The sequence below is a fragment of the Coptis chinensis genome, chromosome 9 (assembly GCF_015680905.1).
Source record: "Coptis chinensis isolate HL-2020 chromosome 9, ASM1568090v1, whole genome shotgun sequence".
Classification (NCBI taxonomy): domain Eukaryota; kingdom Viridiplantae; phylum Streptophyta; class Magnoliopsida; order Ranunculales; family Ranunculaceae; genus Coptis; species Coptis chinensis.
In genome coordinates, this window is record NC_141464.1 from 5815701 (window position 1) to 5831281 (window position 15581).

At 35.6% G+C, this 15581-nt stretch overlaps 1 long non-coding RNA gene and 1 pseudogene across 1 annotated transcript; both read left to right on the forward strand.

Moving 5' to 3' along the window:
- The first annotated feature begins 1259 nt into the window (after window positions 1-1259).
- Window positions 1260-2637, forward strand: LOC147474558 (uncharacterized). Its single transcript, XR_015207351.1, has 3 exons — window positions 1260-1367; window positions 1488-1657; window positions 2501-2637. It is a non-coding gene; the product is annotated as an uncharacterized LOC147474558 (long non-coding RNA).
- A 6241-nt stretch (window positions 2638-8878) lies between these two features.
- On the forward strand, window positions 8879-8972 carry LOC147474559 (small nucleolar RNA R71; annotated as a pseudogene).
- Window positions 8973-15581: the final 6609 nt, after the last annotated feature.

The window sequence follows — 15581 nt, forward strand, 5'->3', positions numbered from 1 at the left end:
GATCTTTAATAGGTTTATTAGGCATGTGGTCTTATTGCTGAGATTTTACAAGAATTTAATGGAATGTAGTTATCGTAATATATATATCTATACACATACATATTTGAATTGAATTGCAATGTTATCTTTGCCAGGCAAAATGGAAAAAAAAACTGACCCCCTTGCAATTGGATTTTATAAATGTCTTCAGAAAGGAGCTTGAGAAGTTTTTACAGGTGTATCTTCATTTTGCTTGCAACTTCCTTTTTTTTGTTATTTTTCTATTTGTTTTCTTTTCTGTTTTTGTTTTGTGCACCAAGTGATATGTGTATGCAAATTATATTCCTTTTAGTTTTTCATCAGTTCCGGAGTGACCATGATTTTATATTTATATTTTTCTATACTAAATACTGATTTGTAGCATAAATATATGTACTTGTTTTTCTTAGTCAAACTTACAATAAATGTTCTACTAAGATTTATTTGTGATGATTCATTGTAGTTTGTTGGTTTTTCTCTAAATAGCATGTCTTGCTCTTTATGTGTTTGATTGAATGAATGCGTGACTTGGTTGGTGTTTGCTTCTCACTTGGGGCAGTTAGCAATAAAAGAGGGGTTTTGTTGTTGGTGTTGTCCTTGGTGGGATAAATATATTACGCATACATTTCTATCAAAATTATGTTTTCTTTTTTGCACGAGAGAAAGTCCATGGTGCACAACTCAGTTTGTTGTGGTAAATTTTCATGAGATAGCAGGAAGCTTCTATAATCTATTTTCTACCCTCATAATTTTCTTCGAAGAGAACAAACTGAGGGAGGGGCATGGGAAATATTTGATTTGGTTGGTGCAAATCAAAGTAGTAGGCTTTCCTTTTTCACGATATTTATTTAGTACCAACTGAGATTTTTATCACAAAATTAAACTTTGTTTTGGTTTAAAATTTTGATTGTTTTTTGTTAGTTGAATTGTATGTACATAATATTTTATTGAACCACGTGTACTCTCTTCTACCTGTACAACTCTCTTTCTCTCTTGAAATCGTGGTCAACAATGTTTTTCCAATCACACCCTGTTGTTATCCAGCTTCATTGGTCCTATGGAACATGAAGTAACTAGTTGCTCGCTTTATGCCGTCAGATATGATTAAGTAAGTGAGTCAATATCTTTTGTTTATCTTTTCCTTAGCTATTGGCACTTTTATGACCTTGTTTGTTGTTTGTGGATTTTGGTGGCATAGTCACCGCTTTGTGCTGCGATCCGCAGACGCTTCTATGCCATACCCCTTGTATGCAATGTACTTCTGTTAGCTATTGGCTGTTGGCTGTTGGCTGGACTCTTCATTTGTTCCTATACCTACTACTAAGAACAAAATGGTAGCATACTAGCAGGTAGTCCTTGGATTTTCGTACTATTTAATATTATCTCAATCACTCAATGTTTAAATGTGAACAGTCTAAAACCTGTCCCTTCTAATCAACTCATTATGGTAACTGAATCTAATATTTCAGCTCCTTATAAGGATATTGCTCAAAGAGAGAAGAAAGCGTGTGAAAGCAGTGAGTCAGGTTATGAGGCGATCATGGCAAGACTTGATGAAGCAGACAAGGCTCGCAAGATACTTGAGGATGAAGTTGCAGACCTTAAGCGACAATCTTCAGGGCTTGGAAATGCATCTCAGGTAATAATTTGTTAATTTAATTATGTCTAGACTAAGAATATGAACAGAGGATATGTCTTGTCTTGTCTTCCCAAACCCTTATTAAGTTAGGAGGACGTACGTGGATGGGGTTTCACCAAGTTCTCTCGCACTAATTATGTTAGATGGAAGGCATAGAATAGGATTGTGCCTGGTGTCAATGCCAAGCTTCTTGGATGCCAAAAGTCATGATATTTTTACTTAGGCACTTTATCTGTTTTGGCTTTAACAAACCCAAAATCAGGAGGACGCCAACTGACTTCCATTATACAATCTGCTGGCTTTGGTTTACCAATATCAGGAGGACGCCACTAGGGAGTAGTTTTTCAAAACTGGAAACTAGCGTATATAAAAAATGGTCGTTTATAGCTTACAAGAAGTTTTCTCCAGGAGTTCAATCATCTAATTTTTTCGAATAAAGATCATTAGTTATGTTATTTGTTATTGGTGCATTTTCTATGTGAGTCTAGTTCCAATAACTCGTAATATCACAAAGATTCATGTTCTCGCTTCAAGCTAATAGTAGTATTTTATTTTTTTTTCATTCATGAGATTGCTGTTCATGGAGTTGTATTAATGAGACAGCACTACTTGGACATGAAAATTGATGTGAACTTTTAATTAAGTCCTAAAAAATTTGCAAGTTCTTAAGCCTAGGAATTAACATGACTTTTGGACTTGAAGAATATCTTTTGTTTGATGGAGCTTTATAACCAAGGTTTTATTAGTAGTGTTAAATTTTTCCCCGAGGAACAAGCAACAACTTAACCCTGGTTTTGGGTATGATGGAAATAATGCCGATCGTTTTTTTTTTTTTGCTTTCAGATTGACACTCCTATGTTGGCATCCGAGTTGAATAGAATTGGAGCACTTAGCCATTTTTTGTTATAAGAAAGCTTGAAGGAGGCATCTTTCCAATGGGTTTCACGAAAGAGGTTACTTGATAGAAATTTAAAGGCTGGTTTGAATATACTTGGTGTTGAAAGCAGGTAAACTTTGTTTCGATGTGATATTGTTCCATTTCATCTTTCTAAGAGAACGTCTTAACAGTTCTTCTGGAAAAATTTACCATCATCCTCTTGCAAATCAATTTCACAAATTTTTAGTTAACTATTTTGCAGTGAAAGAGCCTTGTTGAATCGCCTGATGCTTGAATTACACAAATTAGATAGTGATGTCCTTGTTGGGCACAACATATCTGGGTTTGACTTGGATATTCTTCTCCACAGAGCTCAGGTTATATTTTAATATATTACGAATTTACGAGTACCAACACTTTCTTTGTCAAAGAATCACATGTATTGTTTCTTTTTAGAATTAAGTATTAACTAAATGATAGCATTTCTAAAATCATTTGGATGACTACCTGGATAGACTGTCAGTTTGAGTGAAATCATATTTTAAAATCATAGGACCAGCTAGTTGCATAGGTATCCTTCTATTCGTCCCACTAGCCCACGTAGAATATGTTCCCACATATAAAATTCACTGACTCTACCACATACATATCAATATATGTCAAATCTTAGTTGTTCAATTATGGCGAAGAAATTTTTTGTTGTTCATCTCCTTTTGGTTCTATTAAGTTTTTTGTATTATATTTCCCTTCTTCCATGTAATGTAGAAGACCAGCTAGACTTAGCATATTCAATCTTGCTTGGTGTGCTTTTCAGGTTTTTTAGGTTTGTTCACTTTGTGGGGCTGTTAGCTTTGCTCAATCTTGCTTGGTGTGCTTTTCAGGTTTGTCATTTTGTTCACTTTGACTTCATAGTTTTATAATAATGGATATTGTTATGTGTTGAAACTTTGTTAGAGTATGATTTTAGCTTTGATAATGAAATTTAGTTTTAAAGTGGATAGTGAGTTTTATTGATAAATGTCATTCTTGGTTTACGACTTTACGAGTAGCCATGAGGTAGTGCTAGTGATCAAAATACGGGTTGATTTAGGAATTCATCAGAATCGATAATGTATATGCATGCAAGGAAAATGTGTGGCTTGATATGGCACGTTTAAATGTCTTACGATTATATTGGTTTTCTTTCCCATCTCAATAGTTATTTCCCATCCCAATAGTGTGCTCCTCTGGTTCCCCTTTTTGCTGTTTGGTGGAGTTATCCTACTTATCTTCCTTGTTTTCTTCTCTAGTTAGCTCGATCCTTAAAAACTTAAAATTATATTGGTATTCATAGTATTAACTATAATTGTTCGATAGGGGTTTTTATTATTTTGATTATGGTACAATATTGCTTGTTAACTTATACTAGTAGTTGATACCATAGACTGATTTTCCTTATATTTGTGGGGTAATCCTTATCACTGCATGCTAATATCAGAACATGATATGCTATACTAGTGGGCAATGATTCCATATGAAATTTACTATGAGGTTATAGCTGTGTTTTTTTTTGTTGATATATGGTCATAGATTTGGAGATACTGAATTTGAAAGTACATTTCCCTTATCAGAACCATAGGTGATTATATTTCTATATTTACCTTTTAGCTGATCATTAATTCCACAAAGAATGTTGTTTACAAATTATTATATTAAGGACTCATATGTCTCTAAGCAAGAATTAGTGGACTAAGTAAAGAGAGTGGTGGGATTTGCTATGTGGTTTGTAGTGGTTGTATAATTTAACTTCAATTTTACTTAAGAGTTCCTTCCTTTAGTTATCACCAATTGAAGATTACAGATAGATATTATTTCGTTCCAAGATTACAGATAGACAGTCTTGATTTTGTGAGATGATCCCTATGATGTCGGATTATCTTCACAAATTATCAGCCCCAAATACATTTCCGTGTAGGCTCAAATAGGCTTCTTAAAACGTAGTAAGCTAAGTGGTCGTATATTTACCTCCGCTAGTTGGCATAACTCAAACTTTTGGAATTATGAATGTAGTTTGACCTGTACGAGGGTTTGCGTCTCTTTTTTATGGGCTCATTAGAATTGTTGGTGTTGGACTGACGTGAAATAGTCCCACATCACAATAGAAGAGTCAAAAGCCAACTAATTGAGTTGGACATCAACCCCTATCAGTATTGAGACCTTATGAAAATGGGACCCCGCCCAATGGATGCATAACGAACCAGGCTCAGTGGTGATTAAGATGGGGATGAAGTTAGATCCATGGTGTGTGGGCCTCGGTTCGGCGCGCTAGCCAGACACTAACAAAAAATTTATGCATGATTGCCCTTTCCTTTTTTGGTTTTGATGTTTTTCATATTATCATTGTAGTCAATATTTCTGCTCCCCTTCTATAACTATACATCTGTCTCTGTAATTTTCAATTTTGCATTTATTTTGATCCCTAGTTTTATTTGTTTAGACTGCCATCTTCAGATAACACGAGGCCTAAACCCTCATTTAATTATCTTTTTCTTTCTTTCGTTCTGATTATTGATTTATGCACAAAGTTAATGTCTTAACTGACTCATACGCTTTAAGATTGTGCTATCCAGTCCATTAAGAAGGTTTTCAGAACTGAAGGGTGCGCTTAGTGGATAGTGTGAGATGAATGGAAGAATATTTTCTAGTTGTGTATACATAACTCTATATGTTTCGATTAAAGAAATGAAATAACTTCACTATATGTGGTCGGACTTGTGAAGGCCTCTAGTAAATTAGTCATTTCGTCCCAATCAGATACACATACATAATCAAGATCGTTATATATATTTGCTCTTCACAAGTATTACCGGTTCGTCTCTTTTGATGATTGGTTATTTTCGCAACACACTTTTTAAGATGGATTATTTTTAGACTTGAACCGACATGACACATGAATTAGTGCCCCGTTGTTGTCAAACAGTATTTTTGTAAAAGGTTCATATTTGTACGGAGATTCTGAATTTTTCTTTGCGAGGTTAAGCGGTTGGCGATCAATATCCAAATTTTATATTGGAATCTGTATTACATCAACCGTAGTGGAAGTACAGTCACTAAAAATTTAGTGAAATCTTATTAACAGGAAATTTATGTGATGCGCACAACAAAACGTCGTATAACTTTGTCTTTGGTGTCGTAACATAACCTGTATTTGGTGTAGTATCATAGATTCAAGCTTGGAAACATGAGTACATTAAATAAATCTTGTTTCCCTCATCATTTTTCTCTAGTCTTAGATTAAATATATTCTTGATTCGGGGTGACCAAGTTAGGAAGCGAAATGATTGGATGAATTGGATTCGTTGCCTAGTCACTGCGGCTCAAGATCGATACACCATCCTCGAAAGTACTAATCATGATGTGTGACCAACCATCTCGAGTATTGGACTAGAGGAGGGAATGCCCGATGGTAATGGTAAGGATCCCGCAGATGCTCATCAACATGCCTCTTCACGAGGATTTATAACGATCGGTCAAACTTTGCCGCAGAGCGGACTCAAACTTTCTGTTTTCAAGTAGTTAGATGTCACTTATCATCCCTCATGTTAATTAGGCGGATCCTTCCGGCCGTCATTCTTAGTTCATTTTTCTTCCGTGCGGGTATTGGTTGGACACCGACATAATAAGTTAGGAGTGGGATTAGTGTATTCGAGGAAAGGTGTAATCACTTGGTCCGCTTTTGCATAATAACAACTTGTTTTGGTCCGTTGTAATACTAGGACACGATTCCGTTATATGTCGGAAGTTGATAATGAATACGACGTGTCGCTTATTTAGTGGAGGTGTAGAGTGATCTACCCCATGAGATAGTTGAGGCGATCTTAGAATGTATTAAGATCTCGCTACAAAATATGAGAAATTTTGTATTCTTGTATTCATTGTTTATTGTAGGTTTAGCTGGTCTCCCTACAAAATATGAGATTTTTTTTTTATTAGCAACCCATCAGCAACGGTTTATAGCTGTTACAAATGAATTTTAATTTTTTTTAAAAATTAACTAACAACTTTGCCCGTTGCAAAGGTTTTAAATGTGTGTACGAAATAGTTATAATAAGTGTTGGAAAGTTCTGTTTGCAACGCTTTTTAAGCGTTGGAAACACTTTACCAACGCCATATTTGCAACGCTTAAAAAGCGTTGCGAAAATTATTAGCAACGCTTTTTTGCCGTTGCAAATAGCCTGTTATGGTGTAGTGGATAGGGTGAATTATCACCTGCTCTAAGAAACTCATCGAATTGCTCATCTAGATTGGTCATATCCTCGTTACTATGATAGTCCTCTACATCTTTGAGAAAGTCATCTATCTCATCCTCATCCGTAATATGTGTATCGACTAGTGTAGGGATGGAAATGTTGGAGTCTGAACTTCCAAAGGAAAGAAATTTGGGCATATGATTATCAGGGAACGTGTTGTTGAAATAATCTCGAGCAAAACTCTCGATCATGCTAACCTCTCCATCCATAGGCTAATCGGTAAGCGTGTTCTTTGTTTTAAAAACATTGACTTCAACAGCAAGATGGCCAAAAGACATGGACATTGAACCATCGCGGCAATTAATGAGCGCATTGGCAGTTGCCAGGAAAGGACGCCCTAAGATGATCGGCACAGAGTCGTTAACGACTTCTGTATCGAGGATGACAAAATCAGCCGGATAGTAGAAATCCTGAATTTTTACTAGCACATTTTTGACGACACCCTTAGGATACTTAATAGACCGATCAGCTAATTGCAACGTCATTTTAGTGGGTTGCATCTCGTCTAGACCTATTTGTCTATACAAATAAAACGGGAGTAAGTTAATACTAGCCCGTAAGTCTAATAACGCGGTCGTTGTATAAGAATCTCCTAAGGTGCATTGTACAGTAGGACGACCAGGGTCCTTGTACTTAACAATTCCATTATGTTCAGATAGAGTTGGGAATTGTTCTGTTAAAAAGGCGTCGTTTGGTATATTGGTCTTACGCCTAGTAGTACACAATTCCTTAAGAAACTTAGCATGGTGTGGTAGCTTTTTAATAGCTTCGAGGAAAGGAAGGTTTATAGTTTGATTCTTGAAAATGTCCCTAATCTCCACATAATTAGTATCCCTAGTTAAAACGGCTAATTTTTGTGGAAACGGTGGTTTCTGTTTATATTTAGCAATGGTATCACCTGGATGTTTAACCGTGGCTTTCTGTTTCTTAGGTTGTGTTGTAACTGGTACCTCTATAGTGGTAGGTTCTTCAGTTTCTATTTTAGTATCTAGTAAAATAGCGGTGTGTAGGGCTATCGGGTGGGTAACTATAGGCATAGTTACTTTGTTATCAACCTCTGCCGTAAGCGGAGAGTGGTGATGGCCTTTAGCTCACCTACATTTTCATATTCATTACTAGTATTATCGGTTACCTCAAAGGCTGTATTTGTTGTTTTAGGATTAGGTATTTCGTGACTTGGAAACACACCTTTGGGTTGGGCTTTATCTTGAGCCAACTGTTGGGTTAAATTATTAACGGATTGTAGAACATTGTTAGTTAGATTGAGCCATGGTTTGGAAAAGTTTTTGGCTCACTTGTATGAAGGTGTCAAGACGATCGGTTGTGTGGGTGTAGTAGTCACGGGTGGTGGATCGAACTATTTCGCGCGGAATTATTTATGGGTGGATTTTGATAGTTATTATTTGGGAACGATACCTCTATTAGCATTATAATTATTATAAATACCTTGACTTTGTGCTTGACCTTGTCGAGGTTGCATTTGGTTGTTATAATTATTAAAATTACCCCGACCGCCCTTGTTGTGGTGGAGCTTGGTTAAAACTTTGTGTTGGCCTAACATATTGATTATTGTACCCGGAGGTGTGACATGTTGGTTATTTCTCCAACGAAGTTGGGATTTTGTCTCCAAGGGCGTTAGGTTCACTATTAATGGAACAAGCCCGTTCATAGGCAATAGGGACAATGGGAGTCGGGATGCTCGTGGCTCCAAATGAAACTACATGGATTTGAATTTACGCTCATGACGGGATAGGCTTTTGTTGAACAGAAATGGCCTCTACCTTTTTAGTGAGTGATTCGATTAGAGTTTTAAGCTCGGGGTCGTGTTTAATTTCAAACATACCGGCGGCCTTAACTGTATTAGAAGAACTAGCGGAGCGGTGGATATCATCACTACCCCCCCAGTTGTTATTTCGCTTAGTTTGATCCTCTAAAAATTTATAAGCCTCCGAGGCTCCTTTGCTTAAGAAACTACCCCCATTCATTATGTCTAGGACTTCTTTATGGTGGTGTAGAAGTCCTTTGAAAAAGGCACAAACTAACGTGTCTTTCGCTAAGTTATGATGTGGACACTCTATAAGGAGATCGTTGAAACGATTCCAAGCCTCTGAAAATGTTTCATGAGGATTTTGTCGAAAGAAATGAATCTTGGAAAGCATCTCATCCGTCTTTAGGAGTGGGTAAAAATGTTCCATAAACAGCTGAACAAGTTTAGTCCATGAGTCCACAGAATTAGGCGCTTGGGCAGTTAACCAAGACGCCGCCTTATCGGCTAAGGTGAAAGGGAATACCCTTAGTTTAATTTGTTCCGCACCAACTGTAGGATGGTGGAATGTTGTTAGGACTTGTTCAATCCTACGATAATGCCGATAAGGTTTCTCATGGTCTAATCCATGAAAACGGGTAACAAATTAAAATATTTTGGGGATTCGAAATCCCCTTAATCGGTCCGCTAGAACGATGCAAGATTTGGGGCTATCGCCAAGGCTTTGTAGAAGTCGAGAGAGAGGAGTCTCTTCTTCGCCCGGCATTGTGTCGTGATGTGTGTGAAATAGTAGCTAGAGGTGTAGTGGGTGGTATACTAGATAGACTTGTTTGTTGACGTTGTTGTGTAATTACGCTTGGGTGTTTTTGTTCGCCGGACCTTTAATCTCATATAAGGCTAAAACAAAACTTAGCTAAACACATCAACACTCCAAACAATTTCGATATACTAGTATAAACCTTTAACGGAGATCGCGAGGTGTGGAAGAAAGGAATACCGACAAGGCCCTTGCTTCGCTTATGAATAACATCTTGTTTACGGCGTGTTCGGTGTATATAACAAGTTAGAACACTGAAAAACTTGAAAAATCAAAGTTCAAATCAAAACTGTTGAATTCGAAAAAAATTATTAGCAAGGCATCTCTCATGGCGCCGATGTAATTTTCAAATTTACAGTGTTTTAGGGCTGGTTTTCGTGTTCTAGGCTATAGGGCGGTGTGCTCCTTATAAGCTGATCGGCTTCGATGTATTTTTGTCCGAACTTTTCAACGATGAATTGGAAAACCACAGTATGAATCAAACCAGGGTGGGTGGGTGAAAATGGGACTTTAAGAAAAGTACTTACACTACGAAAACAATGCGAAAGTGAAACTAAGATGGCAGCGGCGCCATTTGATAAACGATAAAATTGAATAGTCTACCTACGAAATGAACGATGAACTCAAAACGTAAGTAAACTAAAACTATGTTATGTGTCTATTTTTTATCAAAGATTCTACTCTCAATCCTATGAGATATAGTGGAGTAGGAAGTTCGTTCCACTCCTAGTCCTTCCGCATGCTGTGTTTTCTAGTCTAATTACTCTACTCTAAGTCTAATGAGAGATTTACAAAGTGACAACTAGACTACGATGCAACTACCCACAAGATGCAATTAGTCGGTTATCAAAATAACTATGGGAATGCTATGTTGATTCGATTATAAGGAGTTAGAGGGGGATTGATTCCACCTTAACTCAACTTAATCCTATTAACCAATTTAATCGTCAGAATCAGAATTGAACTGCTTCGCAGAACAATTGGTTCTTCCTAATCCCTAATTACACATGGCATTCCTACCAATTCATAACTAGCATGTGAACGATTAAACCCATTCTCATGGTGAACTAATCGTTTCTAGAGTGGAAAGGAAATTACGACGACTCTACGATAATCGAATCAAGCTTTCATCAAGGCTTCTCACCCCCTCTAATGGAGGTTTAGTCGAGAATCATTACTAATCATTTCGATTAAATTAAAACTAAACATGATATAAAGAATTGAAATTTACTAATCTAAATTAAACAATAATTAAAATCGAATTAATAACTAAGAATTGAATACCAAGTAATAAATGAAATCAAATCTAACACAATGTAAATGACAAGAATAGAAATTGACAAAATAACTATTTTATTTATCTAATCAATCAAGAACAATGATTCAAAGACTTAATCTAAAACAAGAATTGAAAATGGAACTAAAACTTAATTAATCTACTGAAAACTAGATCTAAAATTATCTATATTGTTTTAGGTCTAACTAGCTACCATTAACAAAGAGCTAAGCTTTGGTTTTTATACTTTCAGATCCAAAAATCGTGCATGGGCTTGGAGCCATGTTTTGGGCCAGAGAATCAGACCCAAAACCCAATTCTTTCAGTCCAAAAAGGCCTCTTCAGCTGCAGTTGGCTTCAGCAGACTTTTCATCCACTTTTTCTCCTCTGATTGGGGCAAGGCTTGAACCATTGGAAAGCTCTTTCCGAGCCGGTCGTTTTAACATAAGGTAGGCCCCATTCTGAGGTATGAGTCCAAAGATACGGCCTTCGGAAGTTCTGCTGACTTGTTTGCTGTTTCTGCCCGTGTCGACTTTTCAGCTTTTGACCAGGCTTTAGGAAGGCTTTGTCTTCTTGAATATTGGCCTTTAATCACGGAACTACTTAGTAACCGACCTTTGCTCCTTTATCTCGCTAAAGTGGCACATTTCTGCACATAATGGACTTTGAAACCTGAAATGCATAAAAACACGTAATCAGTGTTAACTCTTAATTATTACTCATATAATTGGTCTAAAAGTATGACTGTTACAGGGTTAAAACTACAGTTTTGGGCTCTTATCAATCCACCAAATAACTATTGTATTAGAGCAACACTAGTAGTTTAAAAGGAAATAAATTGAACATTAATTACGGTGATCAACATACAAAGCTTGTCACGCTAGTATTCCCTAGCAGGTATCTGAATGTACTTTGTGTCTCTTGCCACCTTGTAGAATGCATAATGAAGTCTCTACAACCAAAAATTAAGGCATTTGAATTGGTGGATGAGATAATTAGCATTTTAAAAAATGTCAGAAAGACGAGACCCTTTACCTCGAGTTGGAAGACGGTGAAAATATCCATCGGAAGAAGTTAGCTTCTTCAGCAGTCAATGACTTGTGTGGCCTCAACCACTCCTTCTTCAAATTCTTGAAAGGAGAATCTTCAATATCAGTGTCAGGTACGGTTGAGCTTACAAAAGAAAACAAATTTTAATGTTAATTTATCATTCACCTAAATAAAAATATTTTGTATATGGCCAAGTAAGGATACCTCCATATCGACGACTACTTTCATTTTCTTTGCAGACTCTGGCGGTGATTTAAATAGTTGTCTGCCTTTTTTAACAAAAGGAGGAGTCTTGAAGCTTTCCTTTTCATACAAAGAGACACTTATAATGTTAATGCCATCTTCCAATATTGGTGTCCTTTTATCTTTAACCAATTCAGAAAATTGCTTTTTCAGCTGTGCAAACTCTTCCACCTGTTTACAAACCGCAGCACCTGAAGCACTTTTCACTTCTTTCAATTTGTTTTGGACTTCCTTCAATTGAGTTTGAACTAAATTGACTCTATCATACAGGTTGTATGTTTCAGTCCTCACTTTGTGTTGCTCTGCATCTTTGATGCAAAACATGTAAAAAACATAACAACACTAGTCAAGATAAAATATTTATGCCACATATATGTAGAAGACTTGCGAAAGAAACCAACTTGTTATCTATGCATAGCAATCCAATATATGGTAGTTTACAAGTAGGAATATAAATTTTGTACACTAAAGTCTAGAAAAAAATTATGAACACTTCACCAAAATAAGATTTTGTCATAAAAATAGGTGGTGCTTGATAAGAGCCCAAAATTGTATTTTTAACCTCTTAATAATATTACATTTAGACCAATTATTTTTATAATAAATAAGAGTTAGTACTGTTTACGTACTTTTGTGTATTTCAGGTCTTGGAGTCAACTATGTGAAGAAATATGTCACTTTTGCAAGAGAAAGGAGCAAAGGTTGGTTGCTAAGAAGTTCTATGTTTAAACCCTAAGTTTCAAGGAGAAAAAACCTTTTTAAAGCCCAGTCAAAGCTGAAAAGTCAAAGTCAATGCAGGCAGAAATAGAGCATAAAAGTCAGCAGAACTTCCACAGGCTGTATCTTTGGACTCAGACCTTGGGATTTGGCCTATTATATGTCAAAACGACCAACTCAGAAAGATCTTTCTAATGGTTTAGGCCTTGATCCAATTAAAGGAGTAAACATGGACGAAAATTCTATTGCAGTAATTTCCAACAGAGAAACCCTTTTTGGACTTAAGTAATTAGGTTTTGGGCTTGATTTAGTGGCCCAAAACATACCTCCAAAGCCCATGTATGAAATTGTAAACCTAGCCCCCTCCTATATAAAGAGGACTAAGGTAAAACTCTAACTCTCTCATACCTCTTATCTCTTACCTCTTATCTTTACTTTAACATAGTTTTATGTATTTTATTAGCCTAGCTACCATTAATACAATTCAAGTTATTTTTAATCAAGTAGTACTTTAATTATGTCTTCTTCTTCTTATGATTTATTCCACGATAGTCTAATGAACCATAGCTAAACATCCATTAGAGAGGTTTGATTGAAGCTTTGATGAAGACTTGATGTGTTAGTATAAAATAATTGTATTTAAGAGCTTCAAGTCTAGAGGGTAGTTCATTCACCATGAGAATGGGTTTCAACTTCTTCTCATGCTAATTATTAGTTGGTTAGAGATGCCATAAATAATTAGGGATAAAAGGACCTAACCTTTATGTTGAACCTTGTGTGAAAACATAGAGATTAGGGTTGCAACAAACTTTATACTAGCATATTAGGGATGAATCAAGGTGGATTTCAAATCTCCCTGATTCCTTATTCATATTCACATCTTATTATTTAATTATCATAGTTCAATTTAGAATATATTAAATCATAGTTTTCACTGTATTAGTTATATTTAGAATCATTACTCTTATATTATTTAATTGTTAATCATGAATTAAATTAGTATGTTTTAAGCAACTAGGAGTGGAACGAATTCTTACTCTAGTTTTATTACATGATAATTGAGAGTAGAAACTTTGATACAAAAAGATTAGAAAATATAGTTTACTTTTTCCTAGCATAATTAGTTAAGTAGAGGAGTAAAAGCGTATTTTAAATTCTATCAGTGCTTCTCTACTAGATATGGTACAGAAACACATACACATATGATTCACACTTTGCTTCTAATTAATGTCACACTTTGCCAAGGATAATGAAACAACATACCAAAAGGTTGTCACTTTAGTGTCTAAACCCCTGTAACTAAAACTGTAAGTGTGAAACATTTGTTGTTGTAGCAAATCTAGAAGAAGATCATACGTGTGATGAAGGGAATATGTAAAAATGAAGTAACTGTGCAATCATATGTAATAAGAACTGCAATATGCCAATACATCTGTTCATCATCTTCCCCCCTGAGATACGTACACAAGAAGCTTAAAAAATCAACTTATCTTTTTGGATTGCCATTATTGATTTCTTTGGTTCAAAACTGAAACTTTGATTTTAGAGTGTGATGAAGTATTGAAGTGAAGTTGTGAGAATGAGAAGTAGTGTGTGTAGGAATCTAGGAGTGATTAGTCAAGGATGAGTAGGGCTAAGAGGGGCACTTTTTACGAAGAGTTGGTGCTTCAGATGATGATTCTTCACCCCAAGGGGCAAGTCCATTGTGAGAAGTTTGTTAATGGATGTGGCATTTAATGTTATGCACGAAGAAGAACAAAGTTGATGGGAAGTGTTTGTGTTGATACTGATGCAATGCTAACAGGTGCACGATCTAACGTGATTACACTGATCTAAATGTGAAGGAAAATGTGTCAGCAAACAATCTCATCTAAAGTACTTCCTACATGGTTTTCATTTAAGTTACTAGGTCTGTAGATCATTTGGTGCCTGGTGTAGCATATCATTATATAATTTTGATTGTAATGATTACATGTCCAATTACATACTCCCTATTCCTGCATATGTCAGTTAACTAGAATCACTTACCACGTCCTAACCTAACACGCACCCAAAATGTCAATCCTTTTGACATACACTCTTTTCCTAGTTGAAATCGTACATATGAGTGCTCTACTCTTAGCATAGCTTATATGTTGGTGCGGGCAAAATAGATACTCATGGGACTAGTCAAAATTGAGTGACCATATATTTCTTTGGATTAAATCGAAGTCATAAAGCGACTAAGCAAGAGTTAGGCATAAGAGGATCATAGGCGTTATCTTAAGTTATGCACATATATTCCTTCAAAATTATACATACATGACAAAACTCAATTGATAAATTCATTCTGAGAAGTGATCGTGTATAATTCAAGATCCTGCACAAAAATTATAAGGTTTTCGGTTTAGGGCTTATGTACAGTCTATAGCCTATACCACCTATAATTGGAGGTTATAATAAAACCATAAACCTTAACATTATGCACAATCACACATTGCATAATTATTTATGTTAACGCTCATCTTATTTCTAATTTGATAATTATGGCTTCCTGCAAAATTTTGAGAATTTTTAATCGAATTTCTACGAATTTTACGTTTTCATTCTTGCCAAATTTACATCGAATTCCAAATTTGCTATGATTGACAATAGTCACAAAAAATTCGAATTTCTCAAAAAAAAAAAAAAAAAAAACAGTCAAAAAGTCTCTAAATTGATTGGTTCTTGAATTTATAAATTAATGAAGCCATAAATGAATAAGCGATAAAAACATTCAAGTCTCCTAATCTCGATGTTTAATTACCGCCTTAGTGCAATGTTTTCCGAATTTTGTAATGACATGATGTATATCTAAGTTGTTTCCATTTTATATTGCAAATATTTGGCAAGACTTCACATATGAATTTTT